Below are 18,799 nucleotides of genomic sequence, written 5' to 3'. Positions count from 1 at the left end.
CTGGAGGCAGAGGTTGCAGTGAGCTGAGATTGTGCCATTGCACTCCAGCCTGGGCTACAAGAGTGAAACTCCGTCTAAAAAAAAAAAAAAAAAAAAAATGATAATCCGATCTAGGTGCCTCTGCTGCAGTGTTGCGTTCACAGAATTCCATGGACCCAAAAATCAGTCTCGGAGTAGGCTGGGATATGGGCAGGACATCCAGGTTCTGCCCCCACACCTATCCCCCACCTGGCTTTTTTTTTTTTTTCCTTGAGACAGTCTTGCCCTGTGAGCCAAGGTTGTGCCACTGCACTCTAGCCTGGGCAGCAGAGCAAGACTCCATCTCAAAAAAAAAAAAATAAAAAAAAAAATAGGGTTAAGAGAATGGGTTTCGGAATCTAGTGGCTTCACTGGTTGCTTGCTGCGTGATCTCGGGCCACTCGCTGTGCCTCTGTGCGTCAGTTTCCCTGTCTTTAGTAGAGAGATGATAGTAACATTTCCTGCAGTGGTTGTGAAGATTATACATAATGTTTGTAACCTGCTGGAGTGGTCATTGGAGCTGTTCACCAAATATTCAGATTCTTCCCGGTTGGCACATGGTGGGAGTGCCTTGTCCATGTGACTAACTCTGGCCAGTCACTGGGAGCAGAAGTGCCTCCTTCAGGCCGGAGCCTTTAGTGGCTGGCAGGAGACCTCTATGGCTCCTCTTTCTTTTTTTTTTTTTTTAAATTTATTTTTTTATTATACTTTTTAGGGTACATGGGCACAACATGCAGGTTAGTTACATATGTATACATGTGCCATGTTGATGTGCTGCACCCAGTAACTCGTCATTTAACATTAGGTATATCTCCAAATGCTATCCCTCCCCCCTCCCCCAACCCCACAACAGGCCCTAGTTTGTGATGTTCCCCTTCCTGTGTCCATGTGTTCTCATTGTTCAATTCCCACCTATGAGTGAGAACATGCAGTGTTTGGTTTTCTGTCCTTGTGATAGTTTGCTGAGAATGATGGTTTCCAGCTTCATCCATGTCCCTACAAAGGACATGAACTCATCATTTTTTATGGCTGCATAGTATTCCATGGTGTATATGTGCCACATTTTCTTAATCCAGTCTATCATTGTTGGACATTTGGCTTGGTTCCAAGTCTTTGCTATTGTGAGTAGTGCCGCAATAAACATACGTGTGCATGTGTCTTTATAGGAGCATGATTTATAATCCTTTGGGTATATACCCAGTCATGGGATGGCTGGGTCAAATGGTATTTCTAGTTCTAGATCCCTGAGGAATCGCCACACTGACTTCCACAATGGTTGAACTAGTTTACAGTCCCACCAACAGTGTAAAAGTGTTCCTGTTTCTCCACATCCTCTCCAGCACCTGTTGTTTCCTGACATTTTAATGATTGCCATTCTAGCTGGTGTGAGATGGTATCTCATTGTGGTTTTGATTTGCATTTCTCTGATGGCCAGTGATGATGAGCATTTTTTTCATGTGTCTTTTGGCTGCATAAATGTCTTCTTTTGAGAAGTGTCTGTTCATATCCTTCACCCACTTTTCGATGGGGTTGTTTTTTCTTGTAAATTTGTTTGAGTTCATTGTAGATTCTGGATATTAGCCCTTTGTCAGATGAGTAGATTGCAAAAATTTTCTCCCATTCTGTAGGTTGCCTGTTCACTCTGATGGTAGTTTCTTTTGCTGTGCAGAAGCTCTTTAGTTTAATTAGATCCCATTTGTCAATTTTGGCTTTTGTTGCCATTGCTTTTGGCATTTTAGACATGAAGTCCTTGCCCATCCCTATGTCCTGAATGGTAATGCCTAGGTTTTCTTCTGGGGTTTTTATGGTTTTAGGACTAACATTTAAGTCTTTAATCCATCTTGAATTAATTTTTGTATAAGATGTAAGGAAGGGATCCAGTTTCAGCTTTCTACATATGGCTAGCCAGTTTTCCCAGCACCATTTATTAAATAGGGAATCCTTTCTCCATTTGTTTTTGTAAGGTTTGTCAAAGATCAGATGGTTGTAGATAAGTGGCATTATTTCTGAGGGCTCTGTTCTGTTCCATTGGTCTATATCTCTGTTTTGGTATCAGTACCATGCTGTTTTGGTTACTGTAGCCTTGAAGTATAGTTTGAAGTCAGGTAGCGTGATGCCTCCAGCTTTGTTCTTTTGGCTTAGGATTGACTTGGCAATGTGGGCTCTTTTTTGGTTCCACATGAACTCTAAAGTAGTTTTTTCCAGTTCTGTGAAGAAAGTCATTGGTAGCTTGATGGGGATGACACTGAATCTACAAATTACCTTGGGCAGTATGGCCATTTTCACGATATTGATTCTTCCTACCCATGAGCATAGAATGTTCTTCCATTTGTTTGTATCCTCTTTTATCTCCTTACTGCACTCTGGACAAGATCCTGGTCTGTATAGTTTGGCTTCCTCTGTTAAGTCATTCTACAAGGTGACTTGCCATTTGAACTTTTGTAAGAGACCTCAGCAGTTAGACTGAGAAAAGTTAGAGTGCTGTAGTTATGAAGTCATACATTTTTGATAAAATACCTGTGGAAAACCAGGGATCCTCTCCTGTTTCTCTCTCCTGCCTCCCCCTTTCCCTCCATTCCTCTGTCCCCTCCCTCTCTCCTCCACTTTCTTTAAGAATCAGGGGGTACAGAATAACCTACAAACAACCTCTTCAAAGTACCCTTGGAAATTGAAGTTCAATCTTAGGTTTTTTGTTGTCTTTAATTTACTAGAATTGCCTAATATTTAGTTGATTTCTCTACAGAGCTGTGGAGGCTTAGCTTGTGTAGTTATTTCTCTTTTACTGTTGCTTTGGTGTGTCTTGAAGTTTGAGTGATTATTTTTGGTCATTGAGTTCTTAGTGTAGTTTGCTAGATCATTATGAAGATTCTTTTGTGTCTGACACTTGTGGTGAGTTGCTTTTGAAATCTGTTGAGATTTCCATGTGAGAACTGATAATCAGGCTCTTGATCTGCTTCCCTAAATTACTTTTTTAGAGCCCAAACCCCAGGTTTAGGGTAAGGGTTTGTAATACAAAGAAAAACTTCCATCACTTCTGCCCTTAACCCTTGCCTCTATTACCTAAGCTTAGTAAGTAGTTTTCTTAATATTGTCCAATGTTTGGTGTTATCTGCATTGTTTTTTGTTTTTTTAATTGTGGTTGTTCTGACGTGTGAAATTTAAGGAAAGAGCCATTTTTAAAAATGCCGAGCAGGGCAATGCAAGTACAGCCAAATATCAGACTTGATGTGCAATCTTAGGTCCTTTTTAATCTGGGGTATTATAGGCAGTACTTTAAATTGAAAAGTCTTCCGGGCCTATTTTCCTCCACATTTTTGTAATTAACTCTGGGGGCTTACTTGTTTTGGCAGTACTAAAATCAAAGGAGCTGGTTCTTCTTTTCTCCCAATTATTTTCGTATGAAAGCACCTACAATTAGCCTGTTAGTCCTATTCAGATACATCAAATATCAGTGAATGCTTTACTATTAGCACATTTAAGCATCTTTGTTTTACATAAAATTAGAGTATGAAAACCAGTGTTCAATTTTTTATCTTGTTGAGCTTGTAAAATGCCAGCAATTTAAAACTAGGACTTTTCCCCCCAAAAGCCAAGGGAGGTAGAATTACTAATACAAGGGTTAAAGAAGGTAGATTTTGTTTTCAATATTTGGGTAATAGTAGAAAGATTCCTCCCACAGGGAAGAACTAGCAAGTGTCCCAAATTTTTCCAAACGTTGGGGAGGGGAAAATTCACTGTATCATGAAACCCTAAGGGTTTGTTGCACTTCCTGCTTTTTAGGCCTGGATAACAGTATCACCATCCTTATTTACAGAAGGGCAAAACTGACTCTTAATGAGAAAAGCTTTATAAATTCAAGGATTGTAAAACATGAACTACTTAGGGTCGTTTGCTTTCCATGGGAACTTGGCTAGACTTAGAAAAAGCTGTTTGTTGTGCTAATGTAAAAGTGTCGTAAAATTTAGTAGACTTTTGAAGATGGTAAACGTAGAAGTATTCTATGTTCTGAAATGCAGACTTTTAGAATGTTTTTCTTTGAAAACAGGCTAATAGTTTTTTCTTTTTTTGACAGTCAAAGTTTCAGCTCCTCTTTAAAGTTACTGTGTCATTTTTCTGGTTTAAATTTCCCTTATATTTCCACCTGTAATGTCAGTGGCAACAACATCATACTTCACTTACTTGTTAATTTACTTTTTACCCTTATTCTAAGAGCAAGTTGAGTTGAACTGAATCTTCCTTGTCCTAGTAACAATGTATAAATAGTGGCTTCTCTGTACAAAAGGTTGTAATGCCTCCTGATGGATATAATTTTGTGATTGTATTTAAAAGTTGAATAAATCACACCAGCTTCCTGAAAATGTTCATAATGCATCTTTTGGAAAACAAAAATACATGCCTACTTTGTGCATATTTGCATTAACATGGCAAAGATTGTATGAAATATCTGTTTTTCAGAAAATAAAGGTTCAGTCTCAAAAGATACAGCATTTAAGATCTGAATTTATTGGTCAAAATAGATTTTGGAAAACTTGAAACCTTTTGGAACCTGGGTAGCTTGAAAAAACAAAACGACATGGTCTCCCTATGTTGCCCAGGCTGATCTCAAACTCCTGGGCTCAAGTTACCCTCCCACTTCAGTCTCCCAAAGTGCTGGGATTACAAGCCTGAGCCACTAAGCCAAGCCAAGCCTAGTCTTTTTTTTTCTGTATAATAGCACTAATACCTCAAAAAAGACGCCTAAATTCTCAGAAAAGTAACTATTTTACTCTCAAACGTCTGTTGTATTTTTGAATAGCAGTAGAAATTTTACTTCAATGATAAAATTCTTTGTATTAAGGCCCAATTTATAAAGCTTAATTTTGGCAGTATTTAAAAACAAAATTCCCATAGATCATTATTGACAGGTGCATTCCTTGGAGTGTGAAACCTCTGAAAAAAAAACCAAAATGTCCAGCTTGGCTTTATATCTTGGAGATTGCATTTGTTGCTGCTAAATGATGTTAGTAAGATTTGTGTTAACTGCTTGGTCATCTGGCACATTTCAAAAGATCACATCCTGTCTCTGTAGGACAAAAACAAATCTCTAAAGAAAGCTACGTTAAGGGTGGGTGTTTTTTAGTAATTAGACCAATCGGAAATTTAGTGAGAGACCATATAGCAGGGCTGTGCATTTAGAAATAGGTATGGGAATACATTGTTAAGTAACAAAAAATACTAAGTGGAGAAACTGCTGCTTGAGTTGCTTCTGTTTTTTTCACCTGCCTTCATTTCACAAGCTGGTGTTAACAAGTCTTAAGTTGTGCATGGAAAACTTGGGTGAAAACAAGAAGCATATTCTGCAGCAAAAGCTGATTTCCCAAAAGTAGAAATGTCAGTTTTAAACCCTAATAACCCCATACCCTCTCTTTTGGAAGTGGCTATTACAGTGGGTCTAGCAAGACCACGCCCCAGTGCTCAACATATTCACTAATTATGTGGCTGCTGATTGCTTCGATCTTTTTGTCTTTTTTTTTTTTTGAGACAGGTTTTTTTGCTCTGTCACCCAAGCTTAAGTGCAGTAGGTGCAATCATAGCTCACTGCAGCCTCAATTTCCTGGGCTCAAAGGATCTTCCCCGCCTCCCGATTTGTCTTTTTTTTTTTTTTTTTTTTAAGGGCGTGGAGAAGAACCTGCTCCTCAGACTTCATAGCTTTAAAATCTCTCCAAATAGCGTCTCTGTCAACTGGCTGTATCCTGCCTATACAACTTCTTTACCCCAACATTCTCCAAAGTGGCACTTTATTGAACAGTCGGCTTCCCTTGCAAAGACTTTTTTTCAAGTGCTTCTCCCTGATTCAGATACTTCACTCCCCTTTCCCTGAAAGACCCACAGCAAATTGACACCCTTCCATGAAATTCACAATGCTCCTGCCCTTGCCCAGCTCTCTTAGGGGCAGTATGTGGTCTGCAGCTAAGTTCTCTCACATTTATGACTTCCTTGAACATTTAAGAACCTGGTGGTTACTTAAGGAACATTTTAAAAATAAATTCAATGGCTGAATACAAATGACCATGAGATTGGAAGTTAAAACCTGTAAAAAAATAAAAGGTTGAAAGTTAAAACTATAGTTAATTCATCTGAAATAAACATCTGATCAGGACATTTGGCATGATTCTGTTTGTATCAAAAGATGAAAAATCGGCCAGGCGCGGTGGCTACTGCACTACAGCCTGGGCAACAGAGCGAGGCTCTGTCTCAGGGAAAAAAAAGAAAGAAAAAAAAAAAAAAGATCAAAGCACTTGTTACTGCATTGAAATCCTGGATAGAAAAGATGTACAAGTGTCTCAACACAGTTCCTAAACTGCCTAGGAATTCCACTGCTTGTGAGAGGGTTTACATATTTTCTTAGTTTGACTTCTAATGGAAGAAAGGTCGTGTCAAGAACTATCCTTTTGGCCGGGCGCGGTAGCTCACGCCTGTAATCCCAGCGCTTTGGGAGGCCAAGGCGGGCGGATATCTTGAGGTCAGGAGGTCCAGACCACCCTGGCCAAAATAGCGAAACCCCGTCTCTATTAAAATACAAAAATTAGCCGGGCGTAGTCAAGAATCCTGGCCCGGCGCGGTGGCTCACGCCTGTAATCCTAGCACTGTGGGAGGCAGAGGCGGGCGGATCACGAGGTCAGGAGATCGTAGACCATCCTGGCTAACACGGTGAAACCACGTGTCTACTAAAAACACAAAAAATTAGCCAGGCGTGGTGGCGGACGCCTGTAGTCCCAGCTACTTGGGAGGCTGAGGCAGGAGAATGGCGTGAACCCGGGAGGCAGAGCTTGCAGTGAGCCAAGATCGCGCCACTGCACTCCAGCCTGGGCAACAGAGCGAGACTCCGTCTCAAAAAAAAAGAAAAAAAAAAAGACTCCTTTTGGTGAGGGAGCTTGTAGTTTAAGTAACTTAAACATCCATGTATAATAAAGCCACTTAGAAGGCGGTGAATTTTCACACGTTCTCAAACCAGGCCTGGGTTTTTCCGCCCAAGCTAAGGCCTTATTCCTACTGGGTAGGAGAGAAACATTGAAGCAAAATCCACACAAAGCTCTTTTCACTTGTCCTCAAAACCTCACGGGTCGCAAATCCGGGCTAAACGGCTCAGGCGCCTGGCTAGGGCACCGGGCGGAAGGTGGAACGGATCCCAGCCGCCTCGGGGCCAGGAAGAGATGAAGTGTCGCAGGCCCGGCGTCCCCGCCCTCCGCCTCAGGCGACGGAGCATCTCTCTCCCAGTAGCCCATTTTCCAGAGAGTCTCCTCGGCTGCGAGAGCCAGACGAAGAGGGCCCGAAAGCCATCGCAGCGGAAGGAGCGGGGGAACCACTGAGGGACCGCGCCTCCTGCAGCGGCGGTTGAACCGCTTCCCACAGCGCTGGGCGGGGCGTCGCGCAGACCTTGGGCGCTGATTGGGCACTCCGTGTCCCCTCCCCCTCGGCCCGGCGCGGCCTCTGTCTCCTTTGACCTCGATTTCAAGCCATGCGCTGAGCTTCGGTTGGCCCGGCTTCCTTGAGGCGTGAGCTCGGTCTGTCCAATGAAGAGCGAGCGTCGCGGGGTCTGTCGGGAAGGGCGGCCGACCGGTATAAGCAGCCTGCGGGGCGTTCCCTCGCGCTGTGGTTGCCGTGCGGGTCTCCTTTGGAGGGCTTGCTTGGTCGGTGGCCTGCGCTAGTAGAGACTGCATCCCCGAGACGATGGCGGAGGGAGATAATCGCAGCAGCAACCTGCTGGTGAGTCCTGGCCACCTGTACCCCGGGAGCCGAGCGAGGCCTCCAGACGTCCGTGGGCTCAAACACCGCGGCCTCGTCCCTGTCACCCGCCGCGGGCCCGGCCCTTCTCTCCCGGGGCAGGCGACGATGCCTGGCCCTCGGGCTTCTTGGGTGACTCATGGGTGTCGAACCCTTACCTTTCCTGGGGACGGTGCGCGACGGGGCGAGGAGGGCGCGTGATTCCTCACCGCGAGTAGGAGTAGAGGAGGAAGTGGGAGGTAGAGGGGCTGCGACACTAGCCTGGGGTGCGGGTGGGGGCAGAAGGCCTCCTGGGGCCTGTCCAGCCCTTTCGGGGCCCAGGCCCCAGCCGTATTCGGCTTTCCCCGTCTTTGATCTTAACCTGGATGTGCCTGCCTTCTTTTCCCCCTAAAACTTGGACAAGGGTGGAGGGTCAAAGGGCTACTGCCCAGAATTTCTCTTAGAGCTGGTACAACTTAAAACGACAGGGAGGCTGCGAGCTCACCGTGGGGAACCGGGAGCGGGGTCCAGCTGAACAGACAATGGGATGTCTTGGCGATTGTCTGGAATTTGGAAGTCTGGCGGGGGTGGGGTCACAGGACTACTGGAAACAGCTTTAGAATAATAAGCAGGGATCCGAAGGAACTGCAGTGAGATGGTATCATAGGCGGACACATTTTTATTTGTTATGAATTTAAGCGCACCATGTGGGCAAAAAACAAGAGACATATCCTTGCATAGTCTCAGTTGCCCTTCCCTGGTGACTGTAGGTCACATACCAGCAATGAAAAAGGGGACCAAAGAATTTACTTAGGGGCTTTTGAACTTCCAAGACCCCAGACGCTGGCCAAAGACGTGACTTCAGGGCAGTTTTGATTATGCGTGATTTTATATTTGCTTTTAGAAATGCATGGTTTGTTCCTTTAAACACACACTCCTTCTAGCATAGTTAGTCCTTAGCATGGATCTTTTTAAGAGGATTAATTGAAGCACAAAGAAGTTGCTCAAGCCCTGTTGAAATGACAAATCCTGGGCTAGAGCTCCTGCTTCCCAACTCTTCTTCCAGCAGAGCAATATAACTCAAAGGAAAGCAAAGCCTTTGGTCGTGGATTTCTTGGATGCAGATCGGTTAACCTCTGTGTATCTGTTTCCTCCTTGGTAAAATGGGGACAGTAATAACACCTTTTTTAAGGGTTGTTAGGAAGATTAATTGAAGTATAAAAATAAATGCTCAGCAGAGTGCCCACACATAGTAGTCTCTTCTTTCACTAGTATTAAGCATGGAATATAAAGTCAGAAATATTGAGATCACACTAGTGCTCAGCGTGGCACAGATAGCGAGCGTCTTTGTTAAGATTAAGTGCCTTGTTCTGTCATTTGCATGATTTCCAGTGAATTACTTTTACAAAGAGACAAGGTCTCAGCCCAGGTTGGTCCCCGTTTCCTGGGCTCAAGCGATCCTCCTCGACCCACCGAGTGCTGGATTTACAGGCGTGATCCACTGCATCCAGCTTGATAACATAGAGACACTTGAGTTTCTTATTCTAAATTTTTCTTCCTTTACCAAAACCAGCTTTAAGGGCTTTTGCCACATTAGCTCATCCTAGAGGCCCACTTTCGGCTGTTCAGAGTCACAGAGAAATTTGAAGTATAATCAAAATGACATCCTGAGTGGTAAGAAACACTGTATTGAGGAGGTATATTGACCCTAAAATGCCACTTTAATTTGGTGAAAGTAGTTTTCCTTAATTGTCCAATGAATGTCAACATCTGAGTGATTCCATTACACAAAGAGCTATTTTAGAAATTGAATGCTGTTCAGGGAAAGTCTTTCCTAATGGATTTAGAAGGGTTTAAATCAATAAGATGACAGAAACGACGGATCAATTCTAACCATCTGAAATAAACAAACTTAAAGTTATTGCATTTTATTAATACTCTGGGCACTGCCACGATTCCCTGTATGACTTTGAGAAAGTAAACCATTTTGAGCTCACTTTCTTTAATTGTAAAATGAGTCTAATTATCCCTACCTTGTGGCTCTCTATAAGGATTAAGTTACATCATGTATATAAAGAATAGCCCAGTGCTTGGACTAGAAAAGTGACCATTAAAAGGATATTTAGGCTGGGCCTGGTGGCTCACACCTGTAATCCCAGCACTTTGGGAACACGAGGTGAGTGGATCACTTGAGGTCGAGAGTTTGAAACCAGCCTGGCCAACATGGTGAAACCCTGTCTCTACAAAAAATTAGCCGGGCGTGGTGGCGTGCGCCTATAGTCCGAACTACTCAGGAGTCTGAGGTAGGAGAATCGCTTGAACCCGGGAGGCAGAGACTGCAGTGAGCCGAGATCTCCCCATTGCACTCCAGCCTGGGTGACAGAGTGAGACTCCGTCGAAAAAAAAAAAAAAACCCATTGGGTTTTTCATCTTTGAAATTGCAGTTTTTCAGAAACCAACTTGTTTAAAATTGGCAATTTGGTTAAGAGGTAATTTTTTGCATTTGGCGCTTTAAAATAATTGAAGTCTATGAACCACAAAAATGTTGAGAGTGGTAAAATGATCACTTTAAATGTCGGTGGTATTTAGGCTGCAGAGACTGCAAGTCTGGAGGAACAACTGCAAGGATGGGGAGAAGTGATGCTGATGGCTGATAAAGTCCTCCGATGGGAAAGAGCCTGGTTTCCACCTGCCATCATGGGTGTGGTTTCTTTGGTGTTTCTGTAAGTAAGCTATTAGATTACTATGGGTTGTGCTTCTTATTAATAAGGACTTTTTAATATATAGCTTCTATTTGTGGGAGTGCCTTAAGTCTTCTGTAATGTATAACCCATAAAGAACCCATAAAAAATGTGTTTCTCATAAGCACTTCTAGTTTCCAGAATTTGTAGTACTTCTGTAAACTTGGTAACCTAAAGCACTTGAGTAAATCAGTGACTCGCAAACTTTTTGTCCTCCAGACCCTTAAACTCTTTTTTTGTTATTATACTTTTAAGTTCTGGGATACATGTGTAGAATGTGCAGGTTTGTTACATAGGTATATATACATGTGCCATGGTGGTTTGCTGCACCCATCAACCCTTCATCTACATTAGGTATTTCTCTAATGCTATCCCTCCCCTAGTCCCCCACCTCCCTAAACTCTTAAAAAGTGCTGAGAACTCCAAAGAGCTTTTGTCCATTGATATATTCTTAACCACTGCAACTATGATATCAGCATGTCACAAAGCCTCTGGAAAGCCACTGGTGAGAAAATTAGAAGAAAAATGGCAAATGTCTCTGAGAGGCAGTGGGTTAAGTGAATAGTTAAGTTAGACATGTTTAGTTAGGAATAAGAATGACTATGTTTTTCTAACCTTTATTAATTTTTTTAACAGGATTATCTACTATCTAGATCCATCTGTTCTGTCCGGCGTTTCCTGTTTTGTTATGTTTTTGTGCTTGGCTGACTACCTTGTTCCCATTCTAGCGCCTAGAATTTTTGGCTCCAATAAATGGTAGGTAGCATAATGATTTGGCAATCTCATTTCTGTGTAGTTACTGAACTTGGTGGCTGTGATTAGTATGCTGTAAATAAGCAGAGATAATTGCCTAACCATCAGACACCTAAGCATTAGATTTATTGCTTTTATGTGAAGAATGTCGTAACTGATTTGAATATAAACTATGAATTTTCTGTACTCCATAGTTCTTTTATGGTAGATGTACATATACATTTTTACATTTCCATTGATATTTAGGATAGTATAATAACTTCACAAATTATTTTTGAATGAATACAGAAAAGGAAACTGGCAGATTTTCATTCACATCCATTTAGCAATTATTTATTAAATGCCTACTGTGGCAGGCCCTGCTAAGTACTGTGAAGTATTTTGACTTTTAAGATTGATCTTGTGTTAAGGCTGAGATATTGAGACACTGCAGCAGTGGAATGGCAGTTAACAAAGTGAATACCAAGTGTTTCCAAAGAGGTTCAAGCTGTATACACATGGGTTGCTGATTTTATTTATACCATTCTTTTTTTTTTCTTTTTTTTTTTTTTTTGAGATGAAGTCTTGCTCTGTTGCCCAGGCTGGAGTGCAGTGGCACGATCTTGGCTCACTGCATGCTCCACCTCCCAGGTTCACGCCATTCTCCTGCCTCAGCCTTCCGAGTAGCTGGGACTACAGGTGCCCGCCACCATGCCTGGCTAATTTTTTTTTTTTTTTTTTTTTGTATTTTTAGTAGAGACGGGGTTTCACCATGTTAGCCAGGATGGTCTCGATCTCCTGACCTCGTGATCTGCCCGCCTTGGCCTCCCAAAGTGCTGAGATTACAGGCGTGAGCCACCGTGCCCGGCCTATTTATACCATTAAGTTGCTTATGAACTCCTCAGATATAGTTAAGTGTATAAGGATCATATTAAAAGTATTTTAACTTTCTCTAGCATGTTGAATTTTGATTCAAATAATCAGCCAAAATAGATGTTGGAATAGATATTTTCTTCTCAGCTGCTATTCTATCCTTGGCTGTTTTATTTTATTTGGTTAGTATTCTACTTGTGCCTTTGGTTGTTTGTATCTCAGAGGATAGCAAATTGCAAAATAATTGTGTAAATATAAGAATTTTAAACGTGTACCTTATGGGTCTTTAAGAACAAATTCAAAGTTTGCTTAAATTATGATATAATTGACAATATTTAAAGGTGTTTCCCCCAATAGCAGAGTGGATTAGAGTTAGGAACTGTCCTTCAAATTGTTTTTCACTTGCAGTAATGAATCAATGTTGTTGGCTCTTTTGGGCAAGTTTCTGAATGTGCAATGTAACAGAGTTAGCAAAGGAAATAAATCATGACCTTGGCCTTATTAGCCAGATAACATTCCAGTCTGCTAATTTATAACTCCTAGAGGCAAGTGCAGAAATAACCACTGATAGTTTCATGATGTGACTCAGTTATTGATAGAGCAGATTTTGTTTATTTTTTGATCTTACAGGGAAGAAAGAACACTCTTTTGCATAGCCACAATCTAGCCTTGACCATGGGCAAGAAATAACATCTCATTGTTAAAAAGAGGTTCCAGGGCTCAGCAGAAATCCTTCTAGTTAATCTATCACTGCAGTTTTACAGAGATGAGGGCTAGAGAAGAGAAGGCAACACATCCCTCAGCACAGGGCAATAATAGCAGGCATTATAGCTGTGTAGCGAAGACAGTGCAAAGGCAATTAAAAAAAAAAATCAGAACCAAGAAAAACATTATAAATATAAAAGGTTTTCTTGGAGGGTCTCTTGTTGGATTTTTACTGCTGTGTTGTTTGTTGATTATATTTTCCCTCCCTAGGACTAAATTTATAAAGAATAATTTAGATTTGAGCTGTTAATTGCTGCCTTGTCATCAAATGTATGAAGTCCAGTTGACCTCCCACCTCAGCCTCAGAGCAGGTGGGATCATGGGCGCAAGCCACCACGCCAGGCTAATTTTTGTATTTTTTGTAGAGACAGGGTTTTACAATGTTGCCCAGGCTGGTCTTGAACTCCTAAGCTCAAGCAGTTCACCAGCCTCAGCCTCCCAAAGTGCTGGGATTACAGGCTTGAGCCACCGCACCCAGCCTTCTAGTTTTTATAAAGGGAAACAAACAAATTTACAACTACCAAGGGAAAATTTGGAGAAAGAAAGCTCTGAGGCTGGGTGTGGTGGCTCACGCCTGTAATCCCAGCACTTTGGGAGGCCAAGGCAGGTGGATCACCTGAGGTCAGGAGTTCCAGACCAGCCTGGCCAACATGGTGAAACCCCAGATCTGCTAAAAATACAAAAATTAGCTGGGTGTGGTGGCACATGTGTGTGTAATCCCAGCTACTCAGGAGGCTGAAGTAGGAGAATCCCTTGAACCCAGGAGGAGGAGGTGGCAGTGAGCCGAGATAGTGCCACTGCCCTCCAGCCTGGGTGAAAGCAAAAGTCCGTCTCAAAAAAAAGGAAAGAAAGAAAGCTCTCCTGTGATAAGAGAGTGTGATTGATGGCATTTTTGCTTGCTCATGTAACATCCCCCCAACTCCAGATCAGCAGGGACCATGAGGATGTCAGCCTGCACTTCTGGAGCTGGTTGCTAGCTTAGGGGGAGTACACAGAATTTACTCTCAAAGAATTGTGGTTGTAGGCTGGGTGTGGTGGCTCACACCTGTAATCCCAGCATTTTGAGAGGCCAAGGCAGGTGAATCACGAGGTCAGGAGTTTGAGACCAGCCTGGCCAACATGGTGAAACCCCATCTCTACTAAAAATACAAAAAATTAGCTGGGCATGGTGGTGGATGCCTGTAATCACAGCTACTCAGGAGGCTGAAGCAGGAGAATCACTTGAACCCGGGAGGCGGAGGTTGCCGTGAGCCAAGATCATGCCACTGAACTCCAGCCTGGGTGACAGGGCGACTCTGTCTCAAAAAAAAAAAAAAAAAAATTGTGGTTATAGGTCTTCACCTGTCTGACGACTTCCCCAAGGACTAGCAGAAAGGCTTCTGAGCTTTTTACCCAGAGCATTTTCAGGGCTGGCATGGCTTCCCAGGTGGCTTTAGACAAAAGCATTGAAAGACATAGGTACTAGCCTCAATACCCTGGGGCAGGGGACAACACTTGGGACAAGCAATAGACAGACCAGGCAGCCTGGGAAGGAAAAGTTTGGAAAAAGTGATCTGTGTCTGTAGAGGCTTTTAAAAGTGTCCGCATAAACCAGGAAATCAAGAAAGCTGTGTGCAGGCCCATAGTCAGTTGCATGCTCAGAAAAGGCCTAAGAAACTTTGTGAGGCCAAGGTGGTTTGATCACCTGAGGTCAGGAGTTTGAGACCAGCCTGGCCAACATGGTGAAATCTTGCCTTTACTAAAAATACAAAAATTAGCCGGGCATGGTGGCACACACCTGTAATCCCAGCTACCCGGGAGGCTGAGGCAGAAGAATCACTTTACCTGGGAGGCGGAGGTTACAGTGAGCTGAGATTGTGCCACTGCACTCCAGCCTGGGTGACAGAGTGAGACTCTGTCTCAAAACAAAACAAAACAAAAACAAACAAAAGAAAAGGCCTAAGAAGACCCTGGGCTTTCATCTCTTGCTGGCCTTCGGTCTCTGTGCAAGCAGGAAGTGAAGGCTAAGGCAGAGTATAAATGGCCTGGTTAAGGGTTGAGAGAGTCCCCCAAACAGATCCAATTTGCAAAGACTAGGATAGGGTTTTTCTTTTCTTCCTTCCTCCCTCCCTCACTCCCTCCCTTCCTTCCTTCCTTCCCTCCTTCCTTCCTTTCTCTCCTTTCTGCCTGCCTGCCTGCCTTCTTTCTCTCTCTCTTTCTTCCTCTGTCTTTCTCTTTCTTTCTCCTGTTTTCTTGTTTCTTTCATTTTATTCTTCTTTATTTGTTGGCTTCAGCCATTTTAGGTAGCTCTCAAAATACCAGTTGACTGACAAGCAAAAAGAACAGAACAGAAAAAAACAGAAACAGCAAAGAATACAGACTTTACAAAAATAGTGTGGAAAATTTACCAAAGAAGCAAACCACAGCAACCCATGATAGACAGCAACAATAGACCCTGGGGAGGGAGGAAAATCTGATTTTCAGTGTTGCCATAAATTGAAAATGTCAACAAAAACCCTCATGGCATGGAAAGAAATAATAAAGTTCCACTCATTTGTGGCAAGAAAGAAATGACTAGATACTGTCCTTGTGGCAACCCAGGTATTGGTCTTACTGGCAATGACCTTTTTTTTTTTTTTTTTTGAGACGGAGTCCCACTCTGTCGCCCAGGCTGGAGTGCAATGGCGCGATCTTGGCTCACAACAACCTCCGCCTCCGGGGTTGAAGCAATTCTCCTGCCTCACCCTCCTGAGTAGCTGGGATTACAGGTGCACGCCACCATGCCCAGCTAATTTTTGTATTTTTAGTAGAGACGGGGTTTCATGTTCTTGAGGCTGGTCTCAAACTCCTGACCTCGTGATCCACCTGCCTCAGCCTCCCAAAGTGCTGGATTAGAGGCGTGAGCCACTGTGCCCAGCCCAGCAATGACTTTTAAAAAAATTTACTTATTTAATTTTTTTTTAGAGACAGGGTCTCCCTCTGTCACTCAGGCTGGAGTGCAGTAATACAATCATAGCTCACTGCAGCCTCTATCTCCTGGGCTCAAGTGAGTCTCCTGCTTCAGCCTCCTGAGTAGCTGGAACTACAAGTGTGCACCACAATGCCAGGCTAGACAATTACTTTTTTTTTTTTTTTTTTGAGATGAAGTCACACTCAGGCTGGTGTGCAGTGGCATAATCTCGGCTCACTGCAACCTCTGTCTCCCAGGTTCAGGTGATTCTTGTGCCTCAGTCTCCCAAGTAACTGGGACTACAGATGCCCACCACCACGCCCAGCTAATTTTTGTATTTTTAGTGGAGACAGGGTTTCACCATGTTGTCCAGGCTGGTCTTGAACTCCTGACCGCAAGTGATCTGCCTGCCTCAGCCTCCCAAAGTGCTGGGATTACAGGCATGAGCCACCATGCCCATCCGACAATGAGTTTAAATCAACTGTCTTAAATATACTCAAAGAGATGAAGGAAACCATGGACAAAGTTCTAAAGAGAGAGCACTTTGTAGAAGTCGTAGAGCCTTGAGAACCAGCAGGGCAGTGGGCCAGTGAGATGTTGAGTTATTACTATTATTAATTCAAATCACATGAATAGCAAACCCTCAGAGAACAAGAAGTCTTTGTTGTATCACAAGGGCTCTATCAGCAGAGGTGGAGTCCTGAACTCGGCACAGTGTCCGGCCTATACTAGGTCTTCAAGAAAATTTTAGAGTAAACAAATGCATCCACAATGCTTTTATGTTGGGTAAGGTCTTTCTAGCAGTCAAAATTTTCTTTCTTTCTTTTTTTGTTTTCCTCCTTGTGATGGGGTTTGCGGGAATGGGAAAAATGGCATAGAGGAAGAGCAAACCAAAATCATCTTGAGTTAGCAGATATCTTTCTCCTGTCTGCTTTCTTCACTAAGAAGAACAGTCTTTGCTGGGCATGGTGGCTCCCACCTGTAATCCCAGCACTTTGGGAGGCAAAGGTGAGTGGATCACCTGAGGTCAGGAGTTGGAGACCAGCCTGGCCAACATGGTGAAACCCCGTCTCTACTAAAAATACAAAAATTAGGTGGGGTGCTGTGTGGCTCGCACCTGTAATCCCAGCGTTTTGGGAGGCTGAGCCTGGTGGATCACCTGAGGTCAGGAGTTCAAGACTAGCCTGATCAACATGGTGAAACCCTGTCTCTACTAAAAATACAAAAAAAAAAAAAAAAAAAAAAAAAAAAGCCGGGCATGGTGGTGCATGCCTGTATTCCCAGCTACTCGGGAGACTGAGGCTGGAGAATTGCCTGAACCTGGGAGGCAGAGGTTGCAGTGAGCTGACATCATGGCCTGGGGGATAGAGCGAGACTCTGTCTCAAGAAAAATAAATAAATAAATTAATTAATTAAATAAAAATAAAAAACCCAAAGAAACAAAAAAACAAAAATTAGCCAGGTGTGGTGGTGCACACCTGTAATCCCAGCTACTTGAGAGTCTGAGGCAGGAGAATCGCTTCAGCCCAGGGATGCAGAAGCTGCAGGGAGCCGAGATAGCACCACTGTACTCCAGCCTGGGTGACAGAATGAGACTTTGTCTTTTTTTTTGGTCTTAAAAAAAAGAAAAGAAGAAAAGAAGAACAGTATTGTCTTTGGGTAAGCATAGGCACAGAGTTTAAAAAAAAAAAGAAAAAAAGAGTCATGTCTTTGGGACTGAGTGGATGGGCATGTGTTCTGGGTTGGTGTGCCCAGGTGTGGTGAAAGACACTGAGAAGCCACTACTTGATGCGTTCTCTTTTGTTGTTAAAGTTGTGGGCTGCTGTGGGATGGGGTTGCATGTCTGCATCCTCTTCGAAAAGCACACAATACGGCAAGTGGAAGCTGGAGAGAGCTCCCAGGAGTGCCTCGTGCCAGGTGAAGAGGTTGCATTGTGGGTGGTGGGTAGGTGCCTAGGGAGAGGAGGTCCACGCCTGCTGTCCTTCCAGCACGATGGCTCCAAAAGCAGAGTGAAGAGGTGATGTTCCCACTTCCCAAGGCATCCAAAGGACGGGGGCTTGAAGAATGCAGCCTAGCAACGGTGTGCGTAAGAATGTGGGGAAGGAAGGGGCTTGAGGATGAGCCTGAGAGTCAACTGGACTGTGGGGAAATAGCGTAGCCTTCTTTCCTTTGAGCTTCGGTTATCTCGCCTGTGATGATGATGATGATGATAAAGATGATGCCATACTTCTATGGCACATACTATGTTCCAGATATTGTTCATATAACTCATCTAATTTTCATAGCAGTTTTACAAGATGAGTACTATTTTTTTTTTTTTTTTGAAATGGAGTCTGGCTCTGTTGCCAGGCTGGACTGCAGTGGCACAATCTGGGTTCACTGCAACCTCTGCCTCCTGGGTTCAAGCAATTCTCCTGCCTCAGCCTCCCGAGTAGCTGGGACTACAGGTGCGTACCAGCTAATTTTTGTATTTTCAGTAGAGACAGGGTTTCACCATGTTAGCCAAGATGGTGTCGATCTCTTGACCTCGTGATCCGCCCGCCTCAGCCTCCCAAAGTGCTGGGATTACAGGTGTCAGCCACTGCACCCGGCCAAGATGGGTACTATTTTTATACCTATTTTATAGAAGAGGAAACTGAGGCATAGAGAAGTCAAGTCACTTGATTGTACAGCTAGTGTGTGGAGGAGGCAGATTCAAATGCTGGCTTCTGTCTTAGTCACTGCATTGGCTTCATGGGCTAATCATGAGGATTAAACGTATGAACACGCTAAGTATTTAGTTCAGTGTCTGGCACAGGATCAATGTTCAGAAAATCCTAACAGCTGCTATCAGTATCAGAACCCAAACAAACAGGTGGGACTTTCGCTAGCTCTCTAACATCACATGTGCTTGTATAATCAGCCACTGTTTTTCTCATGAAAAAATTTTTTTTTTGAGACAGGTTCTCCCTTTGTCACCCAGGCAGGAAGGCAGTGGTGAGAACACAGCTCACTGTAG

The 18,799-nt window shown here is 43.4% G+C and overlaps 1 protein-coding gene across 12 annotated transcripts in view; it reads left to right on the top strand.

Annotated features, from left to right (window-relative positions):
- Positions 1–11,138: 11,138 nt before the first annotated feature.
- The window catches only part of LOC129015285 (ubiquitin carboxyl-terminal hydrolase 31-like), a 107,847-nt gene continuing 100,186 nt past the window's right edge, over positions 11,139–18,799 (top strand). For all 12 annotated transcript variants that reach the window (XR_008494526.2, XM_063655202.1, XM_063655205.1 and 9 more), the window contains exon 1: positions 11,139–11,258. The gene's annotated coding sequence lies outside the window, so the exon portion shown is untranslated. The remainder of the gene's footprint in view (positions 11,259–18,799) is intronic.

This window comes from Pongo pygmaeus, chromosome 18 (genome assembly GCF_028885625.2).
Source record: "Pongo pygmaeus isolate AG05252 chromosome 18, NHGRI_mPonPyg2-v2.0_pri, whole genome shotgun sequence".
In the NCBI taxonomy this organism is placed as follows: Eukaryota; Metazoa; Chordata; class Mammalia; order Primates; family Hominidae; genus Pongo; species Pongo pygmaeus.
This window is presented reverse-complemented; position numbering and strand designations above follow the sequence as displayed.